The following is a 9,495-nucleotide window of genomic DNA, read 5'->3' on the forward strand; positions in this document are numbered from 1 at the left end:
TGTCTCTGGAAACCCTCCTGTGGGCACACCTGAATTTGGAGGATCACGTGGCAAGCTCTCAGTAGCCACTTGAACTCATGGCCTCAAAGCACAAGGCAGGTCCAGGGGAACCAGGGCACCCACTGGCCCCCAAGACAGCCAGACCCCTCAAGTCAGCCTGCAAAGACCCATTTGGCTCCTCCCCTCTCCGTGGCCCTTCTAACCATCGCCCTTTTGCGTGCCTTTAACAGTGTCTGTCTTTATCTTAGTCAAACCTCCTAGGAGCAACTCAGCAATTCTGTTTCCAATAATCACCTAACAGGTAAACAGGATGGCAGGGAGGAAAGTCCACGTCTTGCCCCACAGTTCTCCATATCAGCAAATTTTCAAATTCTAGAACAAGGTCAGGGTCAGCAGGGCCAGGACAGGTTTGGAGGAAGGCCAGGCCAAGCCCAGGAGATGAGACGGGGTTCAGGGAAGCCCACCTCCTTCCCGGGTCTCCCCTCCAGACCCGCAGCCTCAGGCCTTCTCAAGCCCCAGCCTTAAGAAGTTGTGCACTCCAGGGTGGGGGGTCTCTGATCCTGGGTGCATGTCTCTCTCTGCCTCAGTTTACACACCCAAAATCTCTTGGAAGCTGCAGACTGGGCACCGTGGGATGGGGAAGTGGAGACCAAGAGGCTACTGCCGGGGATATATGCAGTGCAGACAAGAGGTACGTCAGCCACAGCTGCCCCGCTCCCTGCCCTCACGTTCAGAACCCCTGTCTAGGTCCTGGAGCTGCACATTCAGAGTGTGAGAGAGTGTTCATCACAAGGCTACAGCTGGAACAGAAGCACAGAGAGGGAGGCTTCCCACCCCAGGTCACACAGCACACCTGTGGTGGGGCTAGACACTGGCCAGGAGCCGAGGCTCAGAGCAAGGGGCTTCCTGCTCCGCCCCCTCCACCCTGTGGGACGCTGCTGCTGAGGGCCCCCGGAGGAAGGGCCCATTTCCCTTGGTTAAAACTGAGGCTGAGGGGACTATGCTTCGTCAAAGCCTACCCAGCCCGCCAGGGCTGAACCCACAGGCAGCTCCCACCTACCCAGCCTCAGGCAGGGTGCAGTCCCAGGCTGGACGCATCATGTGATTTTGGGGCCTAGTACTAAATGGAAATTCAGGACATTCATGTTCAAAATTAAGAATTTTAAGGCAGTGGCAGCCGAGCATTAAACCAAACTCTGGGCTCTCCGATCACAGGGCCCTGGGCACAGGTCACCCAGGGAGGCAGAGGAGGAGAAGGAGAGACCCAGCTCAGTCCTGGCTCTCTCCCCAGCCCTCCTGGCCCTCTGTGCACGTGGCACCAACTGCGTCTAACCTCTTCCCTAAGCTTTTTCACCCCAGCTTCTCATTGTGCCCCCTAAACCCTTACGCCCAGCCATCAGGCCCTCCCTTAGTGCCAGCACTGGCACACAGGTACACACACACATGCACACATGAGCACATGTGCACACATGCACCACATTCTCATTTTCTCTCTCTCTCTCTCCCTCCCTCCGTCCCTCCCCTCTGTAGGTTCCTGCTACTCTCACCTCATCAGAAGTGTTTTTCACCAGGACCCAGCCCCAGCCCCTGCCGGCAGATGCTCCGGGGCCCTGGGCTGTGGTTTCCAGGCTGTACATGACTCCAGGGCAGGGCTGTGGCCACCAGGTCCAGAACGAGGGTGAGGAGGGTGAGGCATCACCTCAGGCACAAAATTTTAGTGGCACCAAAGCACCCCCATCACCAGAATACATACTGTGTGTATGCAGTGTTCTTACAAATCAAAATTCAAGAAAAAAAATCCAGAATGAAAAAAAGATCCAACTTTCATTATAAACACAGCATTGGAAGTCCTGGTTCTCCCTTTGCATCAGCCCCAAGGCGCTCTCTGGAAGCTGTCGGTTTATCCTGGCTTTTTTTACATTAATTTGGAGTTTTTAAATTGCCTCAAAATATTATTTTGTTTACTGGTTTTGGTTCCCTCTTAAAGTTTGCACTCACAGGTGCACCCCCCATGCCCCCCCTCCAAGGTGGCAGAGGGGAGGACAAGGTCTACAACAACATCAACACTGCAAATAACAGCGAACGTACACTGAGGTCTACGTGTGTACCGTGTCAACTTCCTCCCTCCCTCCTCCCTCCCTCCCTGCCTCCCTCCCTCCTTCGCTCCCTCCCTCCCTCCCTCGCTCCCTGCCTCCCTTCTGTTTAACCGATATTGAGCACCAATGTGTGCTAAGTGCTGTTCTAGACACTGGGTAGAGCAGTCACAAATACACCTTCCTGCCCACACAGAGCTCACATTCTGGTTTGGGAAGAGAGACAATAAAATAATTCAGAAACAGGCCGGGTGCAGCATCTCACCTGTAATCCCAGCACTTTGGGGGGCTGAGGCAGGCAGATCATCTGAGGTCGGGAGTTCCAGACCAGCCTTGCCAACATGGTGAAACCCTATCTCTACTAAAAATACAAAATTACCAGGCGTGGTGGCGCACGCCTGTAATCTCAGCTACTCAGGAGGCTGAGGCAGGGGAATCGCTTGAGCCTGGGAGGTATAGGTTGCAGTGAACCGAGATCGCGCCATTGCACCCCAGCCTGGGAAACAAGAGCTAAACTCCGTCTCAAATAATAATAATAATAATAATAATAATAATAATAATAATAATAATAATAATAATAATAATAATAATTAGGAAACAGCACGGTGTGGGGTGTGCAGTGCTACCCACACAAAACAGGAGAGAAGAGCCAGGGAGCAGGCTTCAAGTTCTAAGCATGGCAGCCAAGAAAGATGTCATTTAAACCCTCACAGCCGCTCTGGCAGAGACAGTCTGTGACTTGGCCCCAGTTTTCAGATGAGAAAACTGAGGTGTGGGCCCTAAGCAGCTTGCCAGGAAATGGCAAAGCTGGATTCTCAGCCCAGGCAGGCTGGTGCCAGAGGGCTTTTGGGGGCTGGAGGGTGCAGTAGAATCCAGGTGGAATGAGGGAACTGGACGGGTTTACTTTGTGTGCTGGACAAAGCCATCTCCTCCTCCCTTGTGGGAAAGGCCAGGCTGGCTCATTCAGAGGTCACTGGTTCCTCCTCCAGAGACTGAGCCCCGGGGACGGGGGTCTGGCTGGGGGGAGGTGGCTGGGAGGCAGCGTCACCCTAGGCCCCCTGGCTGGCTGCCCAGCAGGAGCCCTTTAAGGCTGGCCATGAGGCAGGCAGCGTGACACCCGCCCAGTGTGCAAGTTCATTCATCACGGGTCCCTGCTGACTCACGCTTATGAAAGTGATTTTCCTGGCCCCGCCCACTGCCTGCGCCGCCTCCTCCCTCCCTGTGAAATACCCTCGCTTCCCTCTGGCCTCTCAGAGCCTCTTGGATCCCCACAGGGTAATGGGTGTCCCCATCTCACGGGGACTCTGTGATCTGTGATCCCCTGACCCTCCTAGAGCACAGCTTGGCCAGGCTCACCGGGCTCCCGCACCACTGCCTGTCAGGTGAGTGTCGGGGCCAGGCTCCGGGGCAGGGAATCAGGCACATCCCAGGCACCAGGGGCAGGCCCAGCTGGACAGGAGGGTCTGCAGAGCCGGGGCGCCAGGCAGTGATCCCGGGTGGTCCCGAGTGGAGGCCCTCCCCTGGGCTCTCTGCAGCCCAGCAGGATTCTCCCCTACCCCAGGTTCCTCCCAGATCCTCAGCTGTGTCCCTGTCCGGGTGCCTGGCACCCTCAGCCAAGCAGCTGAAGCGGCCACAGTCCCAGCGTACCCTGGCCCCTGTAACCGCCGTTCCTAGCAGGAAAGAGGGGTGTGGCCAGCCCGGTTGTGCTGCCCGGCTGTTCTAAGGCCACGGTATCGGCAGCCAGGCTGGGTGCCCTCGGGGTTTCTGTTTCTCCTGCTCAGGAGGGACAGGGTCCGTGGGTGCCCGTGAACAGCCCCCAGCCCCGGAGGTCCCAGCGACTTAGCTTCTCTCAGGAGGCTCAAGAGTGCGGTGGGTCGGGAGGGCGGCCCCTGGGAGGCTGGGGAGCTGCAGGAGATCCTGGGCTCCAGGTGTGCGGCACTGGGGTGACGGCTCATCTGTGATAAACAGCAAGTGCCGCTTGCGTGGACAGACCACCTCCTCCCACTTTAGTCCCCCCAGGGCTTTATGTCACTTTCTTGGTCTCCCTGTAATCAGTTGTTTTACTGGAGGGGACTTGGCAGATTTGTCACGTGGCCATGGTCTTGGACACTCCTAGGTGACCTGAGGCAAGACGCCCACTCCTCCTCAAGAGCATTTCTTCCTCTGCACAGTGGGGATAAGAAAGCCCACCTCTTGGGGTGTCTTCAAGGGCAAATGAGTAAATGGCCACTAGAGGTGCCAAAGAAATGCAGACATACAGGTGTCCCAGAGTCTCAGAGCAGTTTGCAGCTTTAACAACCTCAGAAGTACAAATGCTGCACACTTGAAAGAAACGTCAGTCGAAGGTGCAACTGTTTTCATTTCTTTTATCATATTTGCCTTTGTGAAATTTGAAACATCAATTTTTAATGGTAACTTCTTTCCATCAACTGCCATCTTCAATCAAAGGGAGTTAAAAAGATAACGTTAAAAATTGATTCTTCCAACTCCATAAAACTGAAAAGCACAAAAAGAATTGAAATGAAACTTTTGAACGCTCTTTTGTAAGTTGGCAGCATATTTGTCTGAGGTAATGAGTGACAGCGTCAAGCTGCTTGGGACTTTGGGGCTTCCTGGGTCACTCTGCACAGGAAGTGACTTCTCAGGTCCAGCCCCTGGGTGGTGACCTCACGTATATGGCATCCAGAAGCTTCTGTTCAGGTGCCTGAGGACAGTCTCAGGAGGGAGCCCTGGACTTGGAGCCCCAAAGCCCTGGCGGTAAATCAGTGCCCTCTGCTGCCTGCAGAGGGCGGTAAGGGGCAGCCGGTTCTGATTCCTCACTGGCCAACAGGGGCTCCTGCAAGTGTCTTTCTTGGAGTGGTGGGAGAATCCAAAAGAACAAAGGAGGGGGCAGGGCATGGCCCAGGGCGGGTGCACTGGGGCAGATGGAGCAGGTTGGCTCACCCGTTTGGGGAAGGGGTTGGGGTGTCTGGGGGGTCAGCCCACAGGGATCAAATATCGGTTCCATCGCCCACCGGCTGGATAGCCTCAGGGCATGGCTTCACCTCTCCAAGCCTCAGTCTCCTCATCTGCAAAGTGGGTTGCTAGGAGGATCAAAGGAGGTAATGTGGGGAAGCCCCTTACCAGGAGGTCCCATGCTCCCCAGTGGCTGCTGTTCCTGCAGACCATGATGAGCACTGAGGGGCTCCGAGCCATTCGAGGGTACCAGGAGCAAGCCAGAGAAAGGTACCAGGAGCGAGCCAGAGAAAGCTCTGTGGGACCCGCAGTCCTATTCTCCAAGGCCTCTGGGTATACCCAGCGCTCAGGGTCAATGAGAAATGATCCCTTCCCGGCCAGAACACCAGGTCATCAGCTGTCCCTCTGCCTCCCCGCCTGCCACTAGCACTGTGACTGAGCAGTGGGGGACCCTGGAATGGACACTGCACGTTCCACCCGGCAGAGGGGTCTCAGCAGGAGCTGTCACAGCCCTCGGGGCACAGAGAAGGCTCTGGAGCAGGGCGACCTGGGCTCCGATCCAGCCCAGCCTGTGAAAGCTGGTTCAACCACCTTGCAGACTGTAAAGGGCCGTGAGAAACTCTGTGGCCCTCAGAGTACTTACAACAACCCGATTAAATAAGGATTCAGTTTGTTAATGTGTTTAAGTGTTGAGATCATGCCTGGCATGCAGCCCGCTCCACAGAAGTATGGAAACGTCAGCCACATGCTGCCTTTGCTGTTCTTGTGACTATTACTATTATTATGATTGGTGGCGGCATCACCCTGAAATCCCCTCCCCAGGCAGGCATCCTGGGGCCTTGCAGGGAGCTGGGCATGAAGAGGCCATGTGGTCCCTGGCGAGTGCAGGATGTCACCTTCCTTCTCTCCAGAAAGGGAGGAGGAGGTCTTGGGTGCTGGGCATACGGGCTTGCCTAGACAGGACACGGAAGCTGTCTCTGGCCCCCACCCCAGCGGAGGCAAGAAAGGCCGCGCTCAGGGGAGCAGAGAGCACCAACACAGGGGTCCCTGACAGACCCCTTCCCTGCTGGGCTCATCCTCACCTCGGAGCCTCCTTCTCCTCCCCTGCAAGACGGAGGTGACAGGGCTCACCTGTCAAGGCTGCTGAGCGGCCTGGATGCTACTGCCGTAGATGCAACCTCCTTCCCACTGTAGAGCGCTGTGAGAAGGTCAGTTGTTGTCACTGTGGGGGGAACACTTGGGTCCTCTCAGTGGCCCATCTGTATGGCAGTCTCTCATCCATCTCCTCGCAGCCTGCCTGGAGGCGGACGATGGTGTTTCTGTCACCCTGCACACATCAGAGGCCACACACTGGTCTCAGCTGTGTTTGGTTGGCCTGTTAAGGATCTTCCAAAACTGCTTTCATTCATTGCGCGCTTCTTCAAATCAGATAATTCGCATAGAAATCCAGATTCCCACTTTCTCTGGAAGAATTCTGGAGGCAGGTGACCCTGGGCCCCCACCTCTGGCCACTCTGGATGGTCCAAGCCCAGTGTCCTCCCACTCAGTCTTTCCCCTGTGAGTGTGACACCTGGATGGACCCTGGATCTCCACGGGGGACAGGCCCAATGGCGTGGGTGGTGGCACTGGCAGGGCCTTGGCACCAGCGAGCCCTGGGTTTCAAAGCCAGCTGCATGACACTGAGAAGCTTGTGCGACCTCTCTGAGCCCCGTCCACACATCTGTGGAATGGGACATTAACACGGCCAGGACTGCACAGGGTCAGTGTGAGGCGGATATGAGAAAAAGCATGTCAAATACCCGGTACGGAGTAAGTGCCAAATGCTCACCATCCCTGTGCCCACAAGGGTGTTGCCTCGTGGCTCTCAGGATGGCAGCATGTGGCCCTCGGGTGAGGCTAGTGTCCTCTGCGAGCTGGGGTAGGGGAGAAGGTGGGTCTGATGCCCCTCCGGGCACCGGCAGCTCTAGGACCAGCACCTGTGTCCCTTTGAGCGATTTGGGCCTGGGGCCAGCAGAGGGCGCCACTGCCCCAGAGATGGCAGGTTCACCGGCACGTCCCCAAACCTGGCCACTGCTTCCATTTCCCCACGTCCAGCCCGGCCCCTGGGGCAGGCCACAGCGCTGGCCCTTTCCCCGTGGCAAATTCGCTCCAGGCAGGTGCTTCCCGTCTGTGACGCCACTGCGTTCCTCAGCCATCCTAGGAGGTAGGGACTCGTGGCTTCCATTTTACAGATGAGGAAACTGAGACCCAGAGAGGCCCAGGAATGGGATAGGGAGCAACTTACCAGGGCTGGGTGACGACTCCAAAGTCCACCAGGCCACACTGGGACTCGAGGGCTGTGGCCCACGGAAGGGCCTGGCAGGGCTTGTTCCTGGGTTGGGCTGGAATGGCCTCTCGGGAAGACAGATAATGAGCTTCGGGGACTGTTGCTGCTCCAGTGAGATGGGAGAGCAGAGTCAGGCTCAGAGGGACAGTGGCTGCCTGGGGCGACCAGGCCAGAGGCGGGGAGGTCACGTCCTGCATGACCGGAGAGGGGTGGGGCAGATAGGCTGTGTGGGAGCAAGAAGGGAGTCCCATCAGATGTGCCTCACGGGGACCCCGGACAAGACGCTAGGGGCCACAGGAGGCCACCCTAGCCGGGAGGTGGAGTGGCTGTGTGGACACCCAGGCCTCACCCGAACGGGCTCTTCCTTCCCCTCTCCCCCGCTCCAGGTCCGCCGCCAGCCCCAAGCCCCCCACCAGCCATGAGCTCCTCCGGAAAGGACCACCTCGGCGCCAGCAGCTCAGAGCCCCTCCCAGTCATCATCGTGGGTGAGTGTCAGTGCCAGCCGGGGAGGGGCTCCACTGAGCCTTCCGGGTACCCCCCAGGTCTGAGGGCAGGAGCTGGGCAAGTCCAGGCCTGGCTTCTTTTTTTGTATTTTGGGGGTTTTTTTGTTTGTTTGTTTTTGTTTTGAGACAAAGTCTCACTCTGTCACCCAGGCTGGAGTGCAGTGGTGCGATCTTGGCTCACTGCAACCTCCGCCTTCCGAGCTCAAGCGATTCTCCTGCCTCAGCCTCCCGAGTAGCTGGGATTACAGGTGCCCGCCACCACGCCCGGCTAACTTTTGTATTTTTAGTAGAGACGGGGTTTCGCCATGTCAGCCAGGCTGGTCTCGAACTCCTGACCTCAAGTGATCTGCCTGCCTCAGCCTCCCAAAGTGCTGGGATTATAGGTGTGAACCACCGTGCTTGGCCCAGGCCTGGCCTCTTTACAGTGGTCTTTAAATTCAGCCATTGAGTGTTTACTATGTGGCCAGTGCTAGGCTTAGCAGTTTATAAACTATCATTCCCTTTTACGCCTCCGAGAACCCAGGGCTCTAGAACACACCCATCAGCTGGAGGCAACCCAGCGTGGGGCAGGGAGGCCTGGTCCTGAGCCCACACTGGTCCCATGACTACCCTGTGCCCAGCACTGTGCTTGGTGCCCACACGAGAGGACACACAGCAGCGGCTTATGATTCCTGTCCTCTGTCTGCAAAAATGGGGACAGATGACCCCCCAGTATGCAGGCATCTAGCTGAGCCACGTGAGATGGTCATTTCTGTAAGGCAAAAACAGATGGGTGCCTGCGATTTCTTATGGTTCCTCCTGGTATCCTACATATGAGTAATATTCTGAATCAGACGAGATAAGGTGAGGGGAAAGGACGGATAAAAAGAGAAGCGCTATCGCAGGGCTGTGCCTGGTGAATTGCCCAAGAAGCACCACAGATGGTGGCGCAGTTCTTCAGACATGCAAGCAGCAGACCCAACAGGTGGCCCGGCACCCCTGAGCACCCACGAGCACCCACAACTCAAGCTCGCCCCCAGGCCACGTAGCAGTCTGTGCTACATTCACTCATGCATCTGACCTAGTTCTTAGCAATCTCAGAATGTCAGTCGTGTTGTCAGAGGTTCCCTCTGTCTGGGTTTTCATCCCGGCTCGTCTACCTTCCAGCCGTGTGACCACAGGCAAGTTACTTCACCTCGCTGTACCCATTTCCTCAAGGATAAAAGGAGGAAAAGAGTAGCACTTACCTCGCGGAAGCTATTGTGAGGCTATTGCGAAAGCTCTCAGTACAATTCCTGGCACAGAGGAGGCTCTCAGCAGTTATTCATTCCTTCTTTTTTAAATTATCATTAGGCACAGTGTCTGGCACAGGCTAAGGGCTTAATCAATATTTTATTTTTATGAATGAAGGATACATGAATGAATGTGCCACATCTAGATCCAAGCGTTCCACAGTAGTATCTCCCACCTGAAAAGGCCACCCCTTTAACCTCCACCGTCTCTCCCCAGGTAACGGCCCCTCTGGGATCTGCCTGTCCTACCTGCTCTCCGGCTACACACCCTATGTGAAGCCAGATGCCATCCACCCACATCCCCTGCTGCAGAGGAAGCTCACCGAGGCCCCGGGGGTCTCCATCCT

The 9,495-nt window shown here is 56.4% G+C and overlaps 1 non-coding gene across 1 annotated transcript; it reads left to right on the plus strand.

Moving 5' to 3' along the window:
- The first annotated feature begins 3,338 nt into the window (after positions 1-3,338).
- On the plus strand, positions 3,339-9,495 carry LOC111552562. Its single transcript, XR_003309186.1, has 3 exons — positions 3,339-3,475; positions 7,761-7,859; positions 9,366-9,495. It is a non-coding gene; the product is annotated as an uncharacterized LOC111552562 (transcript).

The sequence above is a fragment of the Piliocolobus tephrosceles genome, unplaced genomic scaffold (genome assembly GCF_002776525.5).
Source record: "Piliocolobus tephrosceles isolate RC106 unplaced genomic scaffold, ASM277652v3 unscaffolded_44822, whole genome shotgun sequence".
In the NCBI taxonomy this organism is placed as follows: domain Eukaryota; kingdom Metazoa; phylum Chordata; class Mammalia; order Primates; family Cercopithecidae; genus Piliocolobus; species Piliocolobus tephrosceles.